This window comes from Canis lupus, chromosome 3 (assembly GCF_048164855.1).
Source record: "Canis lupus baileyi chromosome 3, mCanLup2.hap1, whole genome shotgun sequence".
NCBI classification, from domain to species: domain Eukaryota; kingdom Metazoa; phylum Chordata; class Mammalia; order Carnivora; family Canidae; genus Canis; species Canis lupus.
In genome coordinates, this window is record NC_132840.1 from 41224606 (window position 1) to 41251683 (window position 27078).

Here is a 27078-nt window from a genome sequence, read left to right on the forward strand (position 1 = left end):
GCCCCTCCCCCAGAACACCAGCTAGACGGACAACTTCCAGGAGAAGCCAAGGGGCTTAAAGTACACAGAATCAGAAGATACTCCCCGGTGGTTCTTTTTTTGTTTGTTTGTTTTTGTTTTTGTTTTTGTTTTGTTTTGCTTTTTGATTTGTTTCCTTCCCCCATCCCCTTTTTTTCTCCTTTCTTTTTCTTTCTTTTTCTTCTTTTTTTTTTTTTTTTTTTTTTTCGTTTTTGTTTTTTTCTTTTTCTTCCCTTTTTTTTTCTCTTTCTCTTTTCTTTCCTTCTTTCTCTCCTCTCTTTTTCTCTTTTTCCCAATACAACTTGCTTTTGGCCACTCTGCACTGAGCAAAATGACTAGAAGGAAAACCTCACCTCAAAAGAAAGAATCAGAAACAGTCCTCTCTCCCACAGAGTTACAAAATCTGGATTACAATTCAATGTCAGAAAGCCAATTCAGAAGCACTATTATACAGCTACTGGTGGCTCTAGAAAAAAGTATAAAGGACTCAAGAGACTTCATGACTGCAGAATTTAGAGCTAATCAGGCAGAAATTAAAAATCAATTGAATGAGATGCAATCCAAACTAGAAGTCCTAACGACGAGGGTTAACGAGGTGGAAGAACGAGTGAGTGACCTAGAAGACAAGTTGATAGCAAAGAGGGAAACTGAGGAAAAAAGAGACAAACAATTAAAAGACCATGAAGATAGATTAAGGGAAATAAACGACAGCCTGAGGAAGAAAAACCTACGTTTAATTGGGGTTCCCGAGGGCGCCGAAAGGGACAGAGGGCCAGAATATGTATTTGAACAAATTCTAGCTGAAAACTTTCCTAATCTGGGAAGGGAAACAGGCATTCAGATCCAGGAAATAGAGAGATCCCCCCCTAAAATCAATAAAAACCGTTCAACACCTCGACATTTAATTGTGAAGCTTGCAAATTCCAAAGATAAAGAGAAGATCCTTAAAGCAGCAAGAGACAAGAAATCCCTGACTTTTATGGGGAGGAGTATTAGGGTAACAGCAGACCTCTCCACAGAGACCTGGCAGGCCAGAAAGGGCTGGCAGGATATATTCAGGGTCCTAAATGAGAAGAACATGCAACCAAGAATACTTTATCCAGCAAGGCTCTCATTCAAAATGGAAGGAGAGATAAAGAGCTTCCAAGACAGGCAGCAACTAAAAGAATATGTGACCTCCAAACCAGCTCTGCAAGAAATTTTAAGGGGGCCTCTTAAAATTCCCCTTTAAGAAGAAGTTCAGTGGAACAGTCCACAAAAACAAAGACTGAATAGATATCATGATGACACTAAACTCATATCTCTCAATAGTAACTCTGAATGTGAACGGGCTTAATGACCCCATCAAAAGGCGCAGGGTTTCAGACTGGATAAAAAAGCAGGACCCATCTATTTGCTGTCTACAAGAGACTCATTTTAGACAGAAGGACACCTACAGCCTGAAAATAAAAGGTTGGAGAACCATTTACCATTCGAATGGTCCTCAAAAGAAAGCAGGGGTAGCCATCCTTATATCAGATAAACTAAAATTTACCCCAAAGACTGTAGTGAGAGATGAAGAGGGACACTATATCATACTTAAAGGATCTATTCAACAAGAGGACTTAACAATCCTCAATATATATGCTCCGAATGTGGGAGCTGCCAAATATATAAATCAATTATTAACCAAAGTGAAGAAATACTTAGATAATAATACACTTATACTTGGTGACTTCAATCTAGCTCTTTCTATACTCGATAGGTCTTCTAAGCAAAACATCTCCAAAGAAACGAGAGCTTTAAATGATACACTGGACCAGATGGATTTCACAGATATCTACAGAACTTTACATCCAAACTCAACTGAATACACATTCTTCTCAAGCGCACATGGAACTTTCTCCAGAATAGACCACATATTGGGTCACAAATCGGGTCTGAACCGATACCAAAAGATTGGGATTGTCCCCTGCATATTCTCGGACCATAATGCCTTGAAATTAGAACTAAATCACAACAAGAAGTTTGGAAGGACCTCAAACACATGGAGGTTAAGGACCATCCTGCTAAAAGATAAAAGGGTCAACCAGGAAATTAAGGAAGAATTAAAAAGATTCATGGAAACTAATGAGAATGAAGATACAACCTTTCAAAATCTTTGGGATGCAGCAAAAGCAGTCCTAAGGGGGAAATACATCGCAATACAAGCATCCATTCAAAAACTGGAAAGAACTCAAATACAAAAGCTAACCTTACACATAAAGGAGCTAGAGAAAAAACAGCAAATAGATCCTACACCCAAGAGAAGAAGGGAGCTAATAAAGATTCGAGCAGAACTCAACGAAATCGAGACCAGAAGAACTGTGGAACAGATCAACAGAACCAGGAGTTGGTTCTTTGAAAGAATTAATAAGATAGATAAACCATTAGCCAGCCTTATTAAAAAGAAGAGAGAGAAGACTCAAATTAATAAAATCATGAATGAGAAAGGAGAGATCACTACCAACACCAAGGAAATACAAACGATTTTAAAAACATATTATGAACAGCTATACGCCAATAAATTAGGCAATCTAGAAGAAATGGATGCATTCCTGGAAAGCCACAAACTACCAAAACTGGAACAGGAAGAAATAGAAAACCTGAACAGGCCAATAACCAGGGAGGAAATTGAAGCAGTCATCAAAAACCTCCCAAGACACAAGAGTCCAGGGCCAGATGGCTTCCCAGGAGAATTTTATCAAACGTTTAAAGAAGAAATCATACCTATTCTCCTAAAGCTGTTTGGAAAGATAGAAAGAGATGGAGTACTTCCAAATTCGTTCTATGAAGCCAGCATCACCTTAATTCCAAAGCCAGACAAAGACCCCGCCAAAAAGGAGAATTACAGACCAATATCCCTGATGAACATGGATGCAAAAATTCTCAACAAGATACTGGCCAATAGGATCCAACAGTACATTAAGAAAATTATTCACCATGACCAAGTAGGATTTATCCCTGGGACACAAGGCTGGTTCAACACCCGTAAAACAATCAATGTGATTCATCATATCAGCAAGAGAAAAACCAAGAACCATATGATCCTCTCATTGGATGCAGAGAAAGCATTTGACAAAATACAGCATCCATTCCTGATCAAAACTCTTCAGAGTGTAGGGATAGAGGGAACATTCCTCGACATCTTAAAAGCCATCTATGAAAAGCCCACAGCAAATATCATTCTCAATGGGGAAGCACTGGGAGCCTTTCCCCTAAGATCAGGAACAAGACAGGGATGTCCACTCTCACCACTGCTATTCAACATAGTACTGGAAGTCCTAGCCTCAGCAATCAGACAACAAAAAGACATTAAAGGCATTCAAATTGGCAAAGAAGAAGTCAAACTCTCCCTCTTCGCCGATGACATGATACTCTACATAGAAAACCCAAAAGTCTCCACCCCAAGATTGCTAGAACTCATACAGCAATTCGGTAGCGTGGCAGGATACAAAATCAATGCCCAGAAGTCAGTGGCATTTCTATACACTAACAATGAGACTGAAGAAAGAGAAATTAAGGAGTCAATCCCATTTACAATTGCACCCAAAAGCATAAGATACCTAGGAATAAACCTCACCAAAGATGTAAAGGATCTATACCCTCAAAACTATAGAACACTTCTGAAAGAAATTGAGGAAGACACAAAGAGATGGAAAAATATTCCATGCTCATGGATTGGCAGAATTAATATTGTGAAAATGTCAATGTTACCCAGGGCAATATACACGTTTAATGCAATCCCTATCAGAATACCATGGACTTTCTTCAGAGAGTTAGAACAAATTATTTTAAGATTTGTGTGGAATCAGAAAAGACCCCGAATAGCCAGGGGAATTTTAAAAAAGAAAACCATATCTGGGGGCATCACAATGCCAGATTTCAGGTTGTACTACAAAGCTGTGGTCATCAAGACAGTGTGGTACTGGCACAAAAACAGACACATAGATCAGTGGAACACAATAGAGAATCCAGAAGTGGACCCTGAACTTTATGGGCAACTAATATTCGATAAAGGAGGAAAGACTATCCATTGGAAGAAAGACAGTCTCTTCAATAAATGGTGCTGGGAAAATTGGACATCCACATGCAGAAGAATGAAACTAGACCACTCTCTTTCACCATACACAAAGCTAAACTCAAAATGGATGAAAGATCTAAATGTGAGACAAGATTCCATCAAAATCCTAGAGAAGAACACAGGCAACACCCTTTTTGAACTCGGCCATAGTAACTTCTTGCAAGATACATCCACGAAGGCAAAAGAAACAAAAGCAAAAATGAACTATTGGGACTTCATCAAGATAAGAAGCTTTTGCACAGCAAAGGATACAGTCAACAAAACTCAAAGACAACCTACAGAATGGGAGAAGATATTTGCAAATGACATATCAGATAAAGGGCTAGTTTCCAAGATCTATAAAGAACTTATTAAACTCAACACCAAAGAAACAAACAATCCAATCATGAAATGGGCAAAAGACATGAACAGAAATCTCGCAGAGGAAGACATAGACATGGCCAACATGCATATGAGAAAATGCTCTGCATCACTTGCCATCAGGGAAATACAAATCAAAACTACAATGAGATACCACCTCACACCAGTGAGAATGGGGAAAATTAACAAGGCAGGAAACAACAAATGTTGGAGAGGATGCGGAGAAAAGGGAACCCTCTTACACTGTTGGTGGGAATGTGAACTGGTGCAGCCACTCTGGAAAACTGTGTGGAGGTTCCTCAAACAGTTAAAAATATACCTGCCCTACGACCCAGCAATTGCACTGTTGGGGATTTACCCCAAAGATACAAATGCAATGAAACGCCGGGACACCTGCACCCCGATGTTTCTAGCAGCAATGGCCACGATAGCCAAACTGTGGAAGGAGCCTCGGTGTCCAACGAAAGATGAATGGATAAAGAAGATGTGGTTTATGTATACAATGGAATATTACTCAGCTATTAGAAATGACAAATACCCACCATTTGCTTCAACGTGGATGGAACTGGAGGGTATTATGCTGAGTGAAGTAAGTCAGTCGGAGAAGGACAAACATTATATGTTCTCATTCATTTGGGGAATATAAATAATAGTGAAAGGGAAAATAAGGGAAGGGAGAAGAAATGTGTGGGAAATATCAGAAAGGGAGACAGAACGTAAAGACTGCTAACTCTGGGAAACGAACTAGGGGTGGTAGAAGGGGAGGAGGGCGGGGGGTGGGAGTGAATGGGTGACGGGCACTGGGGGTTATTCTGTATGTTAGTAAATTGAACACCAATAAAAAAAAAAAAATTAAAAAAAAAAAAAAAAAAAAAAAAAAAAAAAAAAAAAGAAGAAAATAACTGGAATTTGTTGGGAGAGGAAGACATAGCAGGATAGCCACAGGAAGGAAGTGATGGTACTGGTGTCAATGCAGTTCATGATCACCTACAGGGGCTGAACTCCAACCAGGACTGATGGACTGAAGGAAACAGAAAGACTGAAGGAAACAGAAGGACCGAAAAGCTGAGGTCTCTTGGAAATCAAAGTGCAGGTTTCATGGGTATGAGGTCATGAGATAGTTAAAAGGATGGGAGAATGCAACCATAAAGGAAGTTACTGGAATCTAGATGACCCAGGCCTGGGTCATAACACAATCTGGGGTTGAGCCTGGGAGTGGTGGCTGAAATACAGAGAAGGTAAAGTCTCTTGGGGTTAAGAAGACCCAAGAAGGCAGCACTTGGGCTGCTCAGTGGTTGAGCATCTGCTTTTGGCTCAGGTCATGATCCCGGGGTTCTGGAACCAAGTCCCGCATTGGGCTCCCCATGGGGAGCCTGCTTCTCCCTCTGCCTATGTCTCTGCCTCTCTGTGTCTCTCATGAATAAATAAATAAAATTTTTTTTGAAAAAAGTAATACTCAAGATGTAGCAGTCTTGTCAGTTGTCTGCCTGGGCACTGAAATCTCCTAGGGTGATGCAGAACTGCAGCAAGAGAGGAAGGCTGAGAGCCAGGCCATGAATGATTCAGTGAGTGAGCTTTTGAGAGTTTTTGGTGCTTAAGAGAAGACTGGTTGGATGGCATGTGGCTTAAAGAAAGATATGAGCAAGGACAAGCAGTGGTGCAGAGTGACAATGAAGAGGCAGGACAATCCAGCCATATTTCTACTGAATGGGAATGGGTCTGAGAGGGTGAGCCACTTTCCCCTGAAAAGCCACAGAGGAAGCACTGACTTTTAAGACAAAAGTGATGTGAACCTTCAGAATGGATGGAGGGTTCAGGAAGATGTAATGGCTGAATAGGATTTGGGAGCAGAGTGAGTAAGAAACACATGGAGGGAAAGAAATGGTGGTGGCAGGGGGTGTGTGGGTTTGAGGTTAGGAAAGAGACTCTTTGCTTGCAGGCAGGGACCCTCTATGGCTTAAAGGATTAAAATGGAGGGGAAAAGTGAGTCAGGTCCTTGCCCCTCCAAATGCAGTGCTCCTCTCCTAGGGAGGCCCCTCCCCCAGCGAGGCCCATCCTGTTGGAGCCAGTACTCCCAACATGCCTGGCAGATGAGCGTCTGCCAAAGATACTGTAAAGAGGGGTGTGAAGGGTGAGTAGGAGTGGCACTTGGTGTGGGACCCCCTCAGACAGCCTGAACATCCTCGACTCAGGAAGTTACACAGAGCAATGTATCTTCCTGTTATGACTGTTTTGCTATAAATGAAATAGAAAAATATGAGAGCTCTTGAACTCTCCTAAGAGGAAGACAATAAAAAGGCAAAAAAAAAAAAAAAGCTATCTGACCACCCACCTGGAAGCTCATTTAAATAACTTGTGTGGCTATTTTAAGACAGAAATGGAGGCTTCTATTAATAAGCCTGGTTCAGTAAGGCCTGTCTGCAGCCAGGGTGACCCTGAAAGCCTCTTTCCCTACAGAATCCCTGGGTGACAAAGAGAAACGGTGTGCACCTGTCAGTGGACAGCCCCACACTGGTCACTGCAGGGAGAAAATTCTCCAGGGAGATTCCTCAACCTCTAATTCCACTTCTAGCCCTTCCTGGAGGAGTTTACAGCAGCTAGAGGAAGGCTTACCCAAGGCAAGTCATCTGCTGGTAATACCTCCAACAACCTGAGGGAGGAGGCTCTTTTCTATGTCTTTCTTTCTTTCTCTCTTTCTCTTTCTTTCTTTCTTTCTTTCTTTCTTTCTTTCTTTCTTTCTTTCTTTCTTTCTTTCTTTCTTTTTTTTTTAAGATTTTATTTATTCATTTATTTGAGAGAGAGAGAGAACATAAGCAGGGGGAGGAGGGGGAGGAGTAGAAGGAGAAGCAGAATTCCTGCTGAGCAGGGAGCCCAACTCGAGACTCAATCCCAGGATCCCCGGATCATGACCCGAGCTGAAGGCAGATGCTTGCTTCACTGACAGCCACCCAGGCGCCCCTCTATCTCCATTTTAGAGGTGTGGAAACTGAGACTTAGGAGAGTGCATTTGCTCCCGGTTCCCACCATTGGAAAGAGAATCTGGGATTCGAGGTGCTTAGCACCCAGGCTAAGTTAAGTAAGTCAAGTACATTAAGTAACCACTCCACAGCACTGCCTTCCTTCCTGAGGCGTGACTTAGATGTGCGAAGGCCTTCAAAGTCAAATTCTTGCATCGTCCCCGATGTGGTTGGAGGCAGCTGATCATCATGCCTGGACTCTCCACCTCGCTCACACCGTTCTTCAGTGTCCTTGTTATAACCTGCAGAGCCACAGTGGACTGAGGATCAGGTTCCTTTAACCCAGAACCCCCCTACCATCCTGCAGGAAGGTCATGGTCTGTTCTGTCAGACACTGGTTTCCCGGACCAGAGAGCCACTCCCATCCCTCAGGAGAAAGGCAGTAAGTGGAGTCAGGGCTGGAGCAAGGACCCAGGTGCCCGGGTGTCATGGGCTGTGTGCCACAGATCACAGCCTGTTGCTTCTTTTCTCCTTGTCTTTCCCAGAGTCTCGCTTCTCTGCACACCTACTAACCCGTTCTGTGCTTGCTCCAGATCTCTCCTTCTCTCATGGCCCTGCGGCTCTGACTCCACTCGATAGAACCTTCCAGTGCATTCCTATGGCTTCCAGCCCAGCTGCTAACTGCCTGCATGTCTCAGCATTTCTTGGTTCAAATTCCTGAGGTGGGAATCTGATTGGCCCCGCTCCCTTTTTTTGTGCTGGGCCTTAGGTCATAGGTCACCGGCAGGCCTGAGTTGGCTCAGATGACTTCCCCTGCTGTACTGGACAGCCCGGGGTGGGACGCAACCAGCTGAGGAATGCACCTTCCCCCTTTCTCGGCCAGGGCGATTTGTTGAATTGTTCCTTTATGAAGGCCGATAGCCAACATTTGTAACGCACTTCTAAAACCTCCGCTGGCCCCGAGGCAGGAACACAGCCTTTTGGAGCCTTTATAAATCAGGGCTTTAACTGCTGGAAATGATAACTTACAACAAGCATGCTGTCGCCTCGCTGGTGGACTCACTGTTGCATAACCCCATTCTCTCGCAAACTGCACCCTCCACCAAAATGTCCATCTCTGGGAGCACCCAGATAGCAGCAAACCCAGTTGGCTGCCAGACAGCCTCTAGGCTGCCCTCCTCCTTCCCTGCCACACACACCCCTGGCCCCACCACCTCTGGCATTTGCATTTTGCAGCTGTCACTGTGTTCCCTGGCCCCAGTGTTGCCTCTGGGGAGCCTGTCAGCACATCCAAGCCCTGATTTAAGGAACAACCACAGGGGCGGAGTTCTTCTCTCTACTCTTGTTACCTACTAGCAAGGGGGTCTCCTTGCTCCAGCTTCTGATGGCCCCCATCTACCTACCCGCATCCGCACACCCCCATGCCCTCCCACACCTTCCCATACCCTCCCACACCTCCGTACCCTACCCTGCTACTACACCCGCCACATACAAACACATGCACAGCCCCTCCCTCACATCCACATCCCCATCTACACAAGCATGTGTTAATGTTTACTCTATGGATGTCTTTTGCTTTGTTAAGGAGTCGATTTCAGGGGGATTTTATTCTTGGAAATGTCCCATTCCTATGGCTGAATCATGTTTCATGAGCTCTGTCCTTTGATTTATTGCTCTGGGGGTCTGGGACCATGGGAGGCACTGGGTCCTTTTTATTAGATGTGTCCTCCTGCTTCCTCAGAGAACAGGAGGAAAGTCCCAAGGAGAAAAGGGGGCAAGGGGATGGGGAGGCACTGCCAACAAAAGTCAAGAGCAGCCTGCAGGCTGGGTCTTAAAGGAGCCAGCAGGAGCCAGCTGTGGGGGGTGAGGGCTGAGGAGCAGGAAGTTTAGATTAGCTTCCTCACCTTTGCTCCAGACTATTTCTCAAGGAGGAAGCTTGTGCAACGTTGAACTATAAAAATCCCCCGTTGGAGCTTTGATGTGTCTTCTTTGCAAGAAGTCCCCACCTGTCCCTGGGGGAGAAGGAGCTAGAAAGCTGGAGGCCTGAGATTGGACCGCTGTGACTAAAACCGCCAAGGCTGCAGCCTAGATTATCTCCCGGAGATGATCACTGTGGAAATGGTTATGCCTGACATTTGTACCATACTTTACAGTTTGCACAGAGTTCCCACATGCACCGTCCCATCCCAATCCTAAGTGGAGGGAGGAACAAGCATTTTTAGACTGCAAGGGATCAGAATAGGCCACCCCAAAGTATGCCACTCTGTCATAAGGATTATCTTGGCCTGACGACATTTGAGAAATGGCAGACACCAAAAGAGTGCCCTGCCTTTATCCCCTCTTTGCCTAAAAGCAGAACATAAATTTCCATTTGTAAAGATATCTCCCTCTCCTGCATGAGGAAGAGGAGGACCCAGGGGGACCACTCTTAAACTCTTAATTGCAAGAGATAACTCTAGACACTTAGCAGCTCAGATATGGCACCAAGTGGGATCTATTTAGCACACCTGCTAAAATAGCCCTTAGCGTCCATTCGTCCTCCCATATCTATTTACCTACCTACAATTTGCAGCCCCTGAAGGTTGAGACCTCCCTTTCTTCGTCTTATCACTGCTCTACAAATGTATTGTCCTTATTAAGATGCTATATCTAGGGACGTCTGGGTGGCTCAGTGGTTGGGTGTCGTCTGCCTTTGGCTCAGGGTGTGATCCCGGGGTCCTGGGATCAAGTCCTGTATCGGGCTTCCTCCTCCCTCTGCCTATGTCTCTGCCTCTCTCTGTGTGTCTCTCACGAATAAATTTTTAAAATCTTTTTTTTTTTAAAAAAACGTGCTATATATATATCCCAAACTCTAACCACCCCTTTGAGTTGCTCATCACTGAGTTTTCCCCATGTGTATGCATGCTGTGCATACTCCTAAACTCTGTTTTCTCTCTCACTAATTTGTCATTTGTCAATTTAATTTCCTGGGTGAGCTGTAGCACCTAGTAGGATGGAAGAAAACACTGCTTATCATGTAGATGAGGAAAATAGCATAGTGTCAGACTGGTTGCCCCCCATCACTGAGGTGCCAGCCCTGACCTTCAAACTCCAGTCCCAGCCTTTCCCACCATTCTGGAGGTCCTCTTTTCACCAGGTGCCTCAACAGTGGGAGCTATTTCACCACATTATAGGCAGCCTGTGACATCCAAACTCCCTTGGAGAGACCGCTCTTCATTTTTTGTTGTTTGCAGATTTTAATTCATTCATACCTGTTCTACAAAGCATGTGCCAGGAAGCCCACTGTTCCTAGCTAACCTAAGCCATTACAATTCGGAGGATAAGAGGCGTGATCTGGAGCAGGTTGCTCCGGGAGCATCAAGTTACCCTGCCAATAGCCTCCTGGAGGAAGTGACTCAGCAGCTGAGATCTAAAAGATAAGCCAGAGAGATTTGGGCAAAGGGAGCAAGAAGAGAGGGTTCTGGGTAGAGGAAACCCCTACCAGCAAAGACCAAGATGCAAAGAGCTTGGTGAGTTGGGAAAACTGGTGAGGTTCAGTAGCTGGCTGGTGGAGGAGGAGGAGGAGGGAGGGTGGATGGGGGCAATGAGATGGAAGGCTGAAGAGGAGCAGGGGACAGGTGGCAGGGGTCCTAGGCAAAAAAGTTGAAGAGTTAGTCTTTATCCTAAGAGCAGGAAGCCTTTGGAAGGTTTTAGCAGGGGTTTCCGATGGAAACCATTTCCATCTGACTGAGTGAGAAAAATGGTTTGGAAAAGGCGGGAAGTCAAGGACTCAACAAGGGGGGTTGTTTTTTGGTGTTTTTTCAACGTGTCTTCAGCACTAGACCCAGAACTCCTGGAAAGCAGAGAATGAGCCAAAAAATATGGCCCTCATAGTGCTTGTGCTCCTACGGAAGCGTGCTTCTGGAAGAAATAAGGCTTTATAATTATCCCTAGACATTGGGTGCCCACCATGCGTTGGGCAGAGTCCAGATAGACTCAGGCCTGTCCTCGAGTAGCCCGCCATCTAGTGCAGCATATAGTCAAGTAAACCCCACCCAGGTATCGGCATCAGATCCCATGGGGACACTGCGTGGGTGCATGGCTGGCTCTGTAGATATTGGAAAGGCTTCTCAGAGGAGGTGGCATCTGAGCTGGGTCTTGAAGGATGGGGAGGAGCTTGTTGAGTGGCTAATTTTTGATCAAGTAATAAAGATCTGAACTTTCTTGAAGGACAGTAGAGTGAGAGATCAAATTGGCATGCTGGGAGATATTTGTCATAACTTCACCATGCTTGCTTCCCTGCTCTTAATAGGTGACACCTGAACCCCCTACCCCATCTCATCCCCAGCTGCCAACCCAACAGCACTGGGACTTCAAATCTGTTCTATCTCCCGACACTTTCTTAATATAAAAACATGAGGAAAACTTGGTAGAGTATTGCCATTAAGAGCAGATGGACGTGGCTTCAAATCAGGCTGCTGCTGCATCAACTTACTAGGCAGGCCACCTTGACTTACTTAGACCTTACTTACTTTGGTTTTCTCATCTATATAATGGGGGTAGTGGCAGGACCTACATCACGACATCGACGGGAAGATTCCTGTATAGTTAGGACACCATGGCATGTTGGCTCCAAAACCCTTCTGTACTCTGCTTTGTGATGACGGGGCTGGGTCTCTGCAAATCACATATGTGCTGGTCCAGCTGGCTCCCTCTTAAGTTCTACCAGTGGGGTTGCTGGAGGGGGCTGCATGGCTGGAGGGGGAAGATAAGACTTCTGTCTTCCTGTCTGCTTCCTGTGGGCTTCTATCTGAAGGAAGAGATCAAGAAGGCTTCTCAGAGGAGAGGACATCTGAACTGGGTCTTGAAGCATGGAGGGGTAGCTGTAAGCGTCACCCCAGCAATGCTCTTTCACCTGGTAACAGCAAGGCCTCCCCACTGTAGTAGCTGAAGCCGGTTTATAGTTTTCAACAGAGCATGAGGCTCATCACATCCAACCAGAGACACCAGCGCTGGGCCAGCTGGGCCTCTGCTCCGTTGTCTGAGTTCCAGCTCACAAGGTTTCTCTACCAAGCCTCTAACTTTTAATAATTGTGACTTTCCCCCTCTGGTTCCTTATCCCTAGGGTGATAGCTGCTTTCTGCAGTTGCTGGCTCTGTTATACTTTATAGTTTTCATTTTACCCTTTCAGTTACCCAGTTAACCTCTGTATACCCAGTTAACAATCCTTTACATTCAATTCTCTCTGTTCAAGTAGCTGATGTGGTTTTTGTCTCCTCAGCTGCACCTTGGTTCTTCTCATTAACTAAGAAGATGTGTATTAAATGTTTGCTGCATACTAAACCCTCAATGAATGCTGCTGCTTCCATGATCCCTTATGGATTCCTAACGTTCGTTCATTTATTCGTTCATTCATTCAGCATATGTTGCTTCCTACTGTGTGTCAGGCCCCATGTGAGGTACTGGAGTGCAGAGCTGAATAAAGCACAATCCAGCCCTCAGAGCACCTACAGTCTGAGTGGAGGAGACAACCAAGGACATGAACCCCCCTCAGCAGTGGTTCTTGGCGCCTCTTCCACAGAGCTCCCATTGCTGATCTCACTGCCTAGTTACTCCATGTCCCAGAACACCCAGAATCCAGATGTCTGACCACACAAACTCTCTGCATCTGGAACATGTGCAAACACCTGTTGAGAGACCTCCAGAATTAATCCTACGGTAAGATTAACTTCATACTATTTTATGTTGTTATTGTTTATTTGCACATCTTACCACCCTTCTTAGATAGTGAATTACTTGATATTTCCCCCAAATGCCTGGGATATGATAGGATAACCCATAAAAGATGACGAATGATTGAATTAGTCTATTTGATGAATGTCCCCTGAGCTCTTCCTACAAAGCAGGGACTGGGATAGGCCCTGGGAAGATAAGGACAAAGAAAATCAACGGGGTCTTTGTCCCCAGAATGGATGTCTAGTTCAGCAGCTGCAAACACACAACCTCTGAGGACCCAGACCTTCGTGGCATCTGGTTATAAAGCAGACTTTGAGGCACAGCCTCGCCTTGCTTCCTAGTGGGCCGGCCCAGCCCTCAGTGGGAGATGGCTGCCCACTGTGGTTTATGTGAAGTCCTGAATGCCGGTGGCCAAAGGCTATATTTAAATACTAAACATTTGCATTTTTAATGGTGGCTGGAATTGGCAAGGCTGTGATAACCTTTCCAAACTGATATTGGTTTTTACATGATTGAAGAAGGCCTAGCCTCAGGCATTTCTTAAATGGAAAATTTTAAGTATTTTCAATATCCGCGAGAGTGGAGAACCATCTCAGAACACTGTGCCCTGTTTGTATTCTCAGAAAATATCACCTCCCTCCCTTACGCACACTCAGCACATTGGCCTTGTCAACATATCAGGGCCTTCCCAAACTTTCGGTCTTCTTCACCCTCCTGGAGGGCAGGAGGGTAGACAGCATGAAGACTGCCTGTCCTGTCTCACGGGGGCAGGGGCGGGGGAAGACAAGAAGGGAGGGTATAGATGCTCAGAAGAGTTTAGGGAAGCCCAGAGGTGCAGTGGAAAGAGTTTTGGCCTTAGAGCTGGTTCTAAATACCTAAATACTGGCTCTACACCTTGCAACCTGGGTGGCTTGGACAACTTGCTTACCCCTCTGCTCCTCCTTTCCTCATCTATAACATAGAAATAAGAATGCTATTTGATGGCTTTGTGTGACATTCAAGTGTAGTAATCTGTAAACATGCTTAACGCCTTGTGCCTGGTGTTTTGTTAATGCTCAGTGACATCAGTTCTTACCCTTCCCGTCAGTGACCTGTTCAAAGTGATACATCAAAATCGGTACCCTAAGCTCCTGGCTCCAAGGCCTCTTTCCAAGAGGCTCAATGCACATGAATAGGCTAAAACATACATATTTGGGTTAAAAGCAGGATTCATTTCCATCTCCCTTCTACTCTGACTACTCTTATTAACCAACTATCCTTTGACAGCCTGTCTGAAGTCTTCTTGAAGTCTATATTTTTCCTTCCCTATTTTCATTGGAGTAAAAGTCTCTGCACTATCCAGTAGGGGAGCCAATAACCACATGTGGCTATTTAAAAATTTTTGTGCAGCTATTTAAATTTAAATTAAATAAAATGTACAATTCAGCTCCTCAGCCACAGAAGCCCTATTTCAAGGGCTCAGTGACCATATGTGGCTAGTAGCTCCAAGTACAGATACAGGCCTTTTCAATCATGACAGGAAGTACTACTGGAAAGTGCAAAATGAGACACAAAGAACAAGAGAGGAAAGAGAGGAAATAATAAGAGAGATGAGGGGAGAGGAGAGGACAAGAGAAAAGAGGCAAATTGATTTTCCAGAGCAAGCCTTATTCATGCACATCCTTGCACGTGTTCATCCAAGCATGGAAATCATTCTCTGTGTATTTGTATATTCTGATGAAAGAGGCAAATTCTCTTCTCTGAAACAGTCAGTGTCTGAGAATTTTTTAAATTTAGTTTCACTCAACAAATACTATCATTTAAAACTCAGATATGATCATTTCGCTTCCTGCTCAAAATCAGTCCATGGCTTTTTATGGTCTACTGAAAAACCCTAAATCCCCACCATGTTTCCAAGGTCATCGTGATTTACTCCCACTACCCTTCCAGGCTGCTTTCTCACTACACACGGACATTTGCCCCGTCTTGCCTGATGTCCTGCTTCTCTGATGCACCTTGTTTTCAACATTCCTTGCCTTATCTTCTACTGAGCCCATTGCCTGGAATATCCAGAAAGGCGTCATCTCCACCTATAGATGTTGGTCAAAACACAACTCAAATGCTTTCTCCTCCCCCGCCTTCCCCAGTTCTTCCAGTCCAACATACTCCTGTGTCCATCATTTTGTTTTCCAGAGCATTTTCCCATTTGTATCCATGTCTCTCCCCATCTCTGTCCACCATATCCCCTGGCAAAAGTGATTCTCAAACTCTGTGTGGAGAAAAGACCAGATTTGTTTGTTTGTTTAGACTTTGTCAATTTCCAACCCTTGCAGACTGATGATTTTATAAAATAAGGAACATTTTTAAAGACACAAAGACACAAAATACAAGCCTTAGTTTTTTTATTGTTAGATTAAAATTTCTAAAAAAGTTTCTCAATCCTTTCTCTCAATTTCTGTACTTTTCCTTATCTTTGATCAATAACAGTTTTCGGGCCATCCTTGGAAGAGTGATGCCCTCCAGCCCCTGTGAGAAGCTCTGCACATGGATACCCTGTATGGAATCCTTTGGAAACTTTCCGCCAGTGCTCTTCCAGATGTCTGGGGGGACACAAAGAGGAGTGTCTTTGTAGATGGGGCCTGGTCTGTGGTGATGCATGCAGGCAGATTTGGGTGTAGATCCCTAGTTCTAAGTAGCTTCGTGATCCTTGCTGTGTTACCTGAGAGTGACCTTGACCTGAAGGTAGTCCAAAGTTCTTCACTCACTGTGCCATGGATCTCACTGATAGTCTAGGGAGGCCTATGGATCTGTTCTCAGAATGTTTTAATGTTTAATGCCCTAAATGTAGAAAATAAAAACCGCAAGATTTCAAAGGAAATCAATTATGCTCAATACAATTATTAAAATATGTGGTACAGAAATGTTCCTTTATTAACACATTAAAGTAATGATATCTGATGGTGAGCAAAAATACCTACTATAATTCAAAGTATTGATGAGTATAGAACTATATTTTAAGTTTTCTACCACTGTACAGTGATTTTAAAATATCTGTGGTTTCTATTGTAATCATTGTAGATTACTACTAATCCTACTGTAATTTGTCACTTATGTTCAGAAACTGTTTAATTTCAGTGATTTTTTTCCCCCATTACCTGAGGTCCAGACAGAATGTCTCCTAACTCATTCATTGATCCAATAAGTATTTATGAAAAACTTTCTATGTGCCAGGCATCATTCCAGGATAGGCAAAATTTCTACCCTCACTGAGTTTTGATTCTTGCTATGAGTCAGATAACAAATTAATATGGAGTGCCTGGGTTGTGTGGCCCATTGAGCTTCTGACTCTTGGTTTTGGCTCAGGTCATGGTCTCAGGTTTTAGTATGGAGCCCCCCCCCCCCCGTCTGGCCCCGGCTCAGCATGGAGTCTGCTTGTCCTTCTCCCTCCCCCTCTGACCCTTCCCCATTCCCACTCACTTGTGCTGTCTTTTTCTCTCTCTCTAAAATAAATAAATAAAATCCTAAAGTCAAAGTAGTAGAGTTGATTCTCCTTATTTGTAGCGGTTACATTGTATATAGTCACTATGAACCACTATTCCTAGGGGAAATATAGGGTTAGGTTCCTTGAGTCTCTGGTCACATTTTCATCAACCTATCAATATATAACTTTATATGTGTTTCTGTTTAAAGACACTTTATTTAATATATATTGTTAATTTTCTAATGTTGCATTTATGGCCAACAGCATTGTAACTATAATTACAGGCCTGAATGAAGCTTAACTAGCACATATAATTTCTCATCTCTCTATGAGTGTAGACCATGAAGTCACCAAAAGAATTGATTTTGATATCATAAATGAATTTTAACAAGTAGATGCATTCACAAAAACAGAATCCACAAATAATGAAGATTGCTTATAGACTTACCAAATCACGGTAGGTAGAAGTGAAATAAAGAAAAATACCACAGGGTAAAGCTGGCAGTAGATTGAAGTGGTCAAATTTGGAATGTGTTGTGAAGATAGAGAAACATGATTGACTTATGAATTGGACACGGAGGGATGCCTGGGTGGCTCAGTGGTTGAGTGTCTGCCTTTGGCTCAGGGTGTGATTCTGGGGTCCCTGGATTAAGTCCCGCATTGAGGCTCCCTGCATGGAACCTGCTACTCCCTCTGCCTATATCTCTGCCTCTCTCTGTGTGTTTCTCATGAATAAATAAATAAAATCTTAAAAAAAAAAAAAAAAGAATTGGACATGGAGTGTAGAGAAGTCAGGGGCATCCAAGGGTGTTTTTTTTTTTTTTTTTAAATAAGGATGCATATATCTTTTCAAATTAGTGGGGTTTTGTTTTCTTTTTTTTTTTTTTTAAGATTTTATTTATTCATTCATGAGAGACACAGAGAAAGAGAGAGAGGCAGAGACACAGGCAGAGAGAGTAGTAGGCTCCCCACAGGGAGCTTGATGTGGGACTCGATTCTAGGACTCCAGGATCCTGCCCTGGGCTGAAGGCAGGCGCTCAAACACTAAGCCATCCAGCCATCCCAGCATCCAAGATTTTTGTCCTAAGCAACTAGATAACTGGTGACATCATTTGAGATTGACTGAAATTGAGAACAGTCAATAAGTGAACACCGACTACACGTTCTTTACTGCACATGATGCTTGAGTTGCAACAATGAGCATACAGAGGCATGTTTTGCCTGGAGTAACATCGGGAGCAGCCCCTAGGAGGTATCATTGTTCATTTATATTTTTATTTTTTATTTTCTTTAAAGATTTTATTTATTTATTCATGAGACACACACGCACACACACACACACACACAGAGGCAGAGACATAGGCAGAGGGAAGACCAGGCTCCCTGTAGGGAGCTCAATTTGGGACATGATCCCAGGATTCCAGGATCATGACCTGAGTGGAAGGCAGCCACTCAACCACTGAGCCACCCAGGTGCCCCTCATTGTTCTTTTATTAAACAGATTGTCCCCCCAATGCAGAAAAGGAAGTGAGTCCTGCTCTGCACAGTAATGGGATTCACTGACTCCAGAGATGGGCAAGGCATTCTGGCAGTTGCAGAACTCTTTCCTGTTATTAGGATTTATAATGACTATACTGTATCCAAAAAATATTGTCTGTCCTCGGGAAACATGTATTTGCTTAATTTAGCCAGACCACTAATGAAATGGCTGAGGAGGACTAAAGCTCATTCTGATAGAATGTGGTAAAGGAAATCTAACTAGCAGGACCCTTACTCATTTCTGACTATGGGATCTGGAAACCTCTCATTCCCCAGATGGTTCTTGAGTCATGATATCTGTTAGGTGGAGCCTGTGGCCTTACCTAGAAGTAAATAACTCAGATTCAGGGCATTACTTGGGGAGAAAATGGGAGACAAATGAGTTCAGTGATTGCTATCTTTCTTTGAAGGTGGAAAGATAGCTCTACTTAGAAAAGGGGATGTTGATTCAGATAGATAGTGCTTGGGAGAGAAGATACAAACACAAAGGCAAAGGCAACCAGGTTAGAAGCAGGGAGCTCTCACTAGGAGATCCACTTTGTGAAGGGCCCAAGTCTAAGGGTCCCCAGGTTTAAGTTGTTCCAACCTTCCTGTGGTGGAAGTCATGTATACCTGCATGGAAGAGTAGTAGCCTCAGGAAGACCTAAGAGACCTGGTGGTAAGGGAGACTTCTGGTGCCAGTGAGGAAGTTGGGGTTTCAAGTAGTGACCAGCAATAAAGAGGGAGGCCCACAGGGGGAGTGGGAACACCTGGGAAATATGCATGATACTAGCCCTAGTGGACTAACCAAAGAGAGACAGTGGGACCAGACCCAGTTGGCCTATAAGTTAAAGAAAGTTGTTCTCTGAAATGGGAAGTGGGTGCCTGACAACTGAATAACACATTTCTGCCCCTCCCCCCACCATTAAGCTGTGAGTTTCTTTAAAAAAGTTTTTTAAATTATTGTTATTTTTATTGAAGTATAGTTGACACACAATATTATATTAGTTTCAAGTGTACATCATAGTGATTTGACAACTCTGCATTATATGCTTAGAGTTATGATATGAGCATACACTTGTGCTCACCACAAGTGTAGCCACACCCGTCACCATACAATGCTATTACAATACCATTGACTATATTCCCTATGCTGTACTTCTCAGCCTGTGACTTATTTATTTCACAACTGGAGGCTTGTACTTGCCACCTTCCTCACCCATTTTGCCTATCCTCCAAGCCCTTTCCCTCTGGCAACCATAATTTTGTTCTATGTGTGTATGTATGTATGTATGTATTTATTTTAAAGATTTTATTTATTTATTCATGAGAGACACAGAGACAGAGAGGCAGAGACACAGGCAGGGGGAGAAGCAGGCTCTTCGAAGGGGGCCCGATGTGGAACTTGATCCCAGATCCCAGGATCACGTCCTGAGTTGAAGACAGATGCTCAACCGCTGAGCCACCCAGGCGTCCCAAGTTCTATGTATTTATGAGTCTGCTTGTGCTTTTTTGTTGTTTGCTTGTTTGTTCATTTGTTTGTTTTTTTAGATTCTACATACGAGTGAAATCATGTAGTAGTTGTCTTTCTCTGCCTGACTTATTTCACTCAGCATATTATCCTCTAGGTCCATCCATGTTTTTACAAATGGCAAGACCTCACTCTTTTTTATGCCCGAGTAATATTGTGTTGTGTATATACCATATCTCCTTTATCCACTCATCTACCAACGGACACTTAGGTTGCTTCTATATCTTGGCTATTGTAAGTAGTGCTGCAGTAAACATAGGTGTACACATATCTTTTCAGATTAGAGTTTCATTTTTTTAAGTAAATACCCAGCAGTGGAATTACTGCATCATATGCTAATTCTTTTTTTATGTTTTTGAGGAGCCTCCTTATTGTTTCCATAGTGGCTCCACCAGTTTTCCCACCAACAGGGCACAAGTGTTCCTTTTTCTTCACATCCTCACCAACACTTGTTATTTCTTGTCTTTTTGATTCTAGCCATTCTGACAGATGTAAAGGGACATCTCTTGTGGTTTGATTTGCATTTCCCTAATTATGAATGGTGTTGAGCATCTTTTCATGTGTCCATTGGCCATCGGTATGTCTTCTTTGGAAAAATGTATATTATTTTAAAGATTGGATTATTTGGTTTTTTGGTATTGAGTTGTATGATTTTTTAAATATATTTTGAATATTAATCCCTTATCAGATATATCATTTGAAAATATCTGTTCCCATTCAGTAGGTTGTCTTTTTGTTTTGTTGATGGTTTCCTTCGCAGTGGAAAAGCTTTTTGTTTTGATGTAGTCCCGATAGTTTATTTTTGCTTTTGTTTCCATTGCCTGAGGAGACATATGTAGAAAAATGTTACAATAGCCAATGTCAAAGAAATTCTTGCCTATGTTTTCTTCTAGGAGTTTTATGGTTTTAAGCCTCACGTTTAAGTCTTTAATCTATTTTGAGTTTATTTTTTGTGTATGGTGTAAGAAAGTGGTTCAGTTTCATTCTTTTGCCTATAGCTGTCCAGTTTCCCCAGCACCATTTGTTGAAGAGACTATCTTTTCCTCATTGTATATTTTTGACTCCTTTGTCATAAATTAATTAACCATATAAGCTTGGATTTCAGGGCTCTCCATTCTGTTCTCTTGATCTGTATGTCTATTTTTGTGCTAATACCATACTGTTGGGCAGCCCAGGTGGCTCAGCGGTTTCGCACCACCTTCAGCCCAGGGTGTGATCTTGGAGACCCGGGATCGGGTCCCATGTCGGGCTTCCTGCATGGAGCCTGCTTCTCCCTCTGCCTGTGTCTCTGCCTCTCTCTCTCTCTCTCTCTCTCTGTGTCTCATGAATACATAAATAAAGTCTTTAAAAATTATATATATATATATATATATATACTGTTTTGGTTACCATAGCTTTGTAGATTGTAGCTTTGTAGATTGTCTTGAAATCTGGGACTGTGACACCAAAGTGTAAGCCTCTTGAAAGCACAGAAGATTCCTTAGTTATCCTCAGTCTCCACAGTGTCCTGTCTGGGACCTGGCACATTAGGAACTGTCAATAGCTATTTGAATGAAAGATGGAAGAAGAAAGGAAAGATGGAGGGAGGAGGGAAGGAAAGAGGCTGTTAAAGACACTGAGGAACTTCCAAATAGCTTCATGGTCCTTTAAAAATTATACATTACAATCTCTTTGTTTACATATTTAAAAATTACTAACCATCTAATTCATGCATTCTCTCGTTCATTCATATATATGTCTCTTTTTAAGATTTATTTATTTATGTATTCATGAGAGACATACAGAGAGAGGCAGAGACATAGGCAGCGAGAGAAGCAGGCTCTCTCCAGGGAGCCTGATATGGGACTCGATCCCAGGACTCTGGGATCACGCCCTGAGCCAAAGGCAGATGCTCAACCCCTGAGCCACCCAGGTGTCCCCATGTATATGTCTAATAGACATAGATTGAATATATCTGTCTCAATAGCAAGGTGCCAGTTTTGGCACCGGGAATGCTAAATGAATGAATGATGTCTGCTCATTTTCAGGCAGGTTACAACGATTGATGTGATGTATATGCAGCAAGAACACAAATATTAGGGCACAGAGGAAAGTGTACTGTATTCTGCCCGGGAGCGGAGGTCAGAGTTAGAGATGGAAGGAAAGGTCTCACGAAGAAGATGGTACTTGTGCTAGACCATGTAGTCTGGCTAGGGCTGGGCAGAGGAGAGAAGAAAGGCAAGGGAATAGAAGGAACAAAGGCACGAAAATGAAACCTCTGTCTGGAGACTGGCAGGTGGTCACCTTGCTGGAGATTTGGGGGCATCGGGTATAGTGGCTGTGGGAGTGGTGGGAAGTTTCAAGTTCAGATGACTAAACAGATGTTGATACCATTTATTGAGAGAGGAGATTCAAGGAGTAGGGTAAGTTAAGGGCAAGAAGCAAGAATTCAGTTCAGGATGTTCCCATAAGACAAATGGGAAGATGCCAGTTTCAGCTGGAAATACATCTGAAACTCAGGAAAGTGGATTTGAGAGTCATCAAGGTGTAGGTGGCATTGGAAGCCACACGGGTGGGTAATCCAGCCTTCAGGCTGGTTGGGGAAGTGAGGGTGGCCTATACCAAGCCATTAGAAACTACCACCTGATCAATTGGATATGATGAAATGTCCGGATATGAGACTGTTGTCAGGAAGAAGAGGGATGAGTAACAGCTGGAGTTGCTAAAAACTTCTTCCGAGAGAAGGTGGCTTGAATAGACATAGCAGGATGTGCATGATTAGGAGGCGAGGAGGAGGTTGTTGCTGGGGAGAGAGAGCAGTGAGTGTGGCTACCAGGCAGGAAGGATATTAGCCCCAGAAATGCATTCCCTGGGATGGTTATAGCCAGAGAAAGAAATAAAAGAACTGATTTCAAAACTCACCTTCGTTGCCTTTGGGGAGCAGGGTGGAAGGGATATTTCTTTGTACCCTTTTGCATCTTTGGAATATTTTTACCTTGTACACAAATTATTTCTTTTTTAAAAAACTATTTAAATAAATTATTTGGCTTTGCCAGGCCAAGAGGGAAGTCTGGTGCAGAAGGGAGCCAAATGGATTCCATATCTAAGGGTCTGATTCCTGGGCAGCATTTTAAGCAAGAGAACAGGACAGTCTCTGACAGTGGGACCAGGATTGGTGGCTGTAGCTCTGAGGGTCTGCCCCAGGAGGATCTTTTGCATGAATTTGATCACTGGGGAAGCTGAGGAAGTGAATGAACACTCTAGAGAGCAGTTGAAGACAGATGAGAAGTAGCTGCACACTGGACAGCTTCCAGGCACACAGAAGTTTGCCTGAAAGGTGGATTGAGGGTCCATGCTGGGTTCTAATCTCAAAACTTTGTCTTATTGCTTGTGTGCCAAGGGTCCAGTTATGCTGCAGTAATAGTACCGGAGCCTCGATGACTTGACAATCCACAAATCTTACAAAGAATTTTTGTGAAAATTCAATAAGATCATCACCATCCAACATTTTTGAAAACTTACTATGTGCTGGGCTATGCTGCTTATGCTAGTTTAAACCTCATAAAAACCCTGTGAGATGGTTTCCATTATTTTCCCCTTCTTCGGAATGTGGGAAATAGGCACAGAGAAGTTCGCTGATTGGTCCAAGTTTGCACAATGAGAAAGTAGCTAACCCAGATGGACCCTTAGGCTCTCTAGCTCTAGAATTTAGTCTCTATGTTAAAATACTCACTTAGTCCAGGGCAAGACACATAGCATCAGTCAGGTTAGGCTAAGTGATGCTGCAGTAAGAAAGAATGCTAAAGTCTCCGTGACATCACACACACAAACTGTTTGCTCCATCATGCTGCAGGTTAGTGCAGGGTGGCAAGTATGGCTCATTGTAGCTACTCGTAGACACAGGTGACAGGGACTTCATCTTATCATGTGCCTCTGTGCTCACTGAGGCAGGAAAAGGGAAGGAGGATGCTTTGACCCAGCATGACACACATTATTTCTGCGCTTTCATTTGTCAAAGCTAAGGCAGTAGGGAAATGAAATTTGACCTTATGTCTTGAGGCAAGAACCAGAATATTTTTTAATAGCCTAATGACTGCACATAGGCGCTCGTTAAATGTTGATTGAATTGAAGATGAATGACCAGTCCTGACCAGATGGAGTGAACTCTGTCTCACCTAGCTCAATGATAAAGTTTTTGAGAGTTTGCACACATAAGCACTATCAGTTCTGCACAGAAGGCCGCCAGAGAACCACTGCATCACTAATTCTGCATGTCAGGCATTTCTCTGTACGGTCTGCATGTTGCTAAGAGATCACAGAGGGTTCTGGTTACAAGACTCCGGCATTCCTGGAAAATGTAATTACTGTCTTCCGACCACTGCCATTCATCCCCTCACGCCATCCCAGACCACCCTTTTGTGACTGGTTTTTTTTTTTCCTTTTCCCTTTCTATATTTTCCCCTGTCATGTTCTTCCATAAACTCATATGAGGCACACACAGAAATATGGCAAGCCTGTGAGGTAGGAATTCTCTAAACCATTTTCAAGGGGGAATTTCAGTGGCAGTAATTCCATTTGCCATGTTGTGCGATCATCACCACTACCTATTTCCCCAACTTTTTATCAGGCCAAACAAATATTCTGTACCTGTTAAGGGTGAACTCCCCACTAAGGTTGTAATTTTTCTTCTCACTTAAAAGACAAGGATATATGAGGGTAGGCACTTTGCCCAGTGTCCCCTAGGAAATAAGTGACAGAGACAAGATTTCTGACTTCAGGGCTCATGAGTTTCTTCTCACCTTCTGAAACCTCTCTAATAAGATCTATGATAGACACTCATAGTAGGATGATGCCAACCATCTGCTGGAGATGGGGTGCAACTCCTAAACTGGTGAGTGCCCCTTCCGGGGTCTGAGGAATAAGCCATCCATTCACTGAGGAACATTCCACAGACATTTATTGAATAGCCACAGGGTGCTGCGGATTCACAGGTAAGTAAAACACTGGGCTGCAGGAGTTCACAGCAGAGAGAATTTAGGTAGAAGCTGCTCGTTTTCCCCAAATTCTGTTTCCCTTTTTCTTTAGTACGAAACAAAATGAAAACCAAAAATTCCAATTTTTAGCTAGCAAAGTCTTCTACAAATAAGACTACATTTCCTGACCTCTCTTGTTAGAAAATGATGCCAAGACTACAGCCACATGACTAAGTTCTGGTCAATGAGATGTAAGCATAAGTGGTATGTGAAACTTCTGGAGAGTGTTTTTAAAGAGAAGGAGCCTATTTTTCTTCCATCGCTTGCTCCCCCTGCCCTGCTTCTTGCTGACTAGAAATTGAACTGCACCAGCTGGAGCTCTGGCAACCATTCTGGATCATGAAGTATAAGCCATCGACTTCAGATGGGTAAATGACAAGATGGAAGAAGTCCATGACACAGAGGAATACTATACCATCCCTGGGGTTCATATTTCTCATTTATGAGAGAGAAAAAAAGAAGTTTCTATATTATATGCATTTGTTACCTTTGGCTGTATAACAAACTACCTAAAACCTAGTCTTATTCAGCTCCTGATTCTAAAGGTCAGCTGTGTGGCTGGAGGACTGGCTGGAGCTGGATGGTGCAGGTTGGCTTTACATATCTGGTTCATCTAGGGGGCCATAGCAGGGATGACTCATCTGTGTTCCATATGGTCTTATCCTATGGTAGGTTAGCCTAAGCTTCTTCACATGGCAGTCTCAAGGTCCAAAAAAAGAGAAGGCAAATGCTGATATGCAAGTGCTTTTCAAACCTTCATTTGTGTCACATATGCTAATGTCCCATTGGTCTATGCAAATCACCCCAAGATATAATTACAGACAGTGATTTGTTGAAGACCATTGTTCCAACAGTCACCATTGTCTAAGCCACTGGTATTTTGGGATTTTCTGTCACATACATCTGAATCTAATCCTACCTTGTATAGGTGGTGGGTGACAAGCAGTCAAGGACAACTCTGTTCACATTTGCTGGTACATGAGTATAAAAAGCCTTCATGGTATTTTTCAATATTCAATTCACAATGGCTTGAGCCTCTATCATCTCATTCGTCCTTATCTCTTATCAAAATCATTTTAATGTTATTGAGATTTAACTATTAGATGAGAAACACAGATTTATAGTTTTGCTTTAAGGCAATACTGCAAAAACATAAAAAGGTCATTGACTCTTGCAGTGACTTTTGCTTAATAATGATCAAAAACGGGACTTTTTTTTTTTTTTAAGAACCTCAGGAACATTCACACTCCCATTTAAGTGATACCAACAAGTCCTAAAAAGGGGTCTTCCCTGGGGACATCCTATGGCACTCCTGAATCCCATTTTGCCTATTTTGTCACACCCTGGCTGATGCCCACTGCTCAGAAAGCAGCCTGAAGAGGGAGAAGTTCCTTGGTCACTGTGGAAGGCTCCCCGTGAAATTGCCACCAGTCCAAGAAAGGCTGAATCTGTTTACTTTTGTAAATGATGGCTAACATGCCAACATTCGGGCTCTGTGGCTTTCCCAGTAGGACATCTGTTGCCTCTGGTCTGCACATGATCAGTCATGGCAGGGTGGGTTGAGATGAACGAAGACACCACACAGTTTTCCCCTCTTGTTTTAATCTAATCCCGTTTTCCTGCGTGCAAATTTAGGGCAAGTTTCCTGATAGAATCTGGCTCTGGACACCTGGTGTACAGTTGGTTTAAATTAAGAATATATAAATAAAACATCAACAGACATGCCAGTGAGGCAGAGCAGAAGAAAGACATGAGGTCGGGGGAGGAAGGAGAGCTAAACTTTTGGTTTGTCAACACACACCAGGGTAACCAGCTGATTAGGACCATAAGAACTTCCTATGGATTTTTATTTCCAAACATTTATTTCATTCTACTCCAGGAGGCAGTGTGGTATAGCCATTACATATGAGCCAGAAAATGGTTGGGTTTAGAACTCCGGCCCTGTTACTCACAAACTATGGGACATAGGAAAATGACTGGATCCTAACCTATAAAATTACCACCTCCCAACACTGGGCTGTTTCAAGGATTACATAAAAGACACAAGCAAAGCCTTAGAATTATGCTGGGCTCACAATAAGCTCTCAGCAATATTTATTGTTACTGTTTTATTGTTATGTTCTGGGCCCTGAGCCAACCAGGGTTTTCAATGACATAGTTTCTGCTCAAAGCGGTAGCTCAAGATGGTAAGAAGGTCATGGTCTCACTAGAAAGGAAGTTCCATGAGGGTAGGGTTCAGTTTTGTTTCATGTTGTATTTCCAGGGCTTTAAATAATATCCTATGAGAGGGGATCCCTGGGTGGCGCAGCGGTTTGGCGCCTGCCTTTGGCCCAGGGCGCGATCCTGGAGACCCGGGATCGAATCCCACATCGGGCTCCCGGTGCATGGAGCCTGCTTCTCCCTCT

At 43.3% G+C, this 27078-nt stretch overlaps 1 long non-coding RNA gene across 1 annotated transcript; it reads left to right on the forward strand.

Moving 5' to 3' along the window:
• The first annotated feature begins 6891 nt into the window (after positions 1-6891).
• LOC140624805 (uncharacterized) lies at positions 6892-16663 on the forward strand. The gene is made up of 3 exons (XR_012024250.1): positions 6892-7098; positions 12837-13134; positions 15619-16663. It is a non-coding gene; the product is annotated as an uncharacterized lncRNA (long non-coding RNA).
• Positions 16664-27078: the final 10415 nt, after the last annotated feature.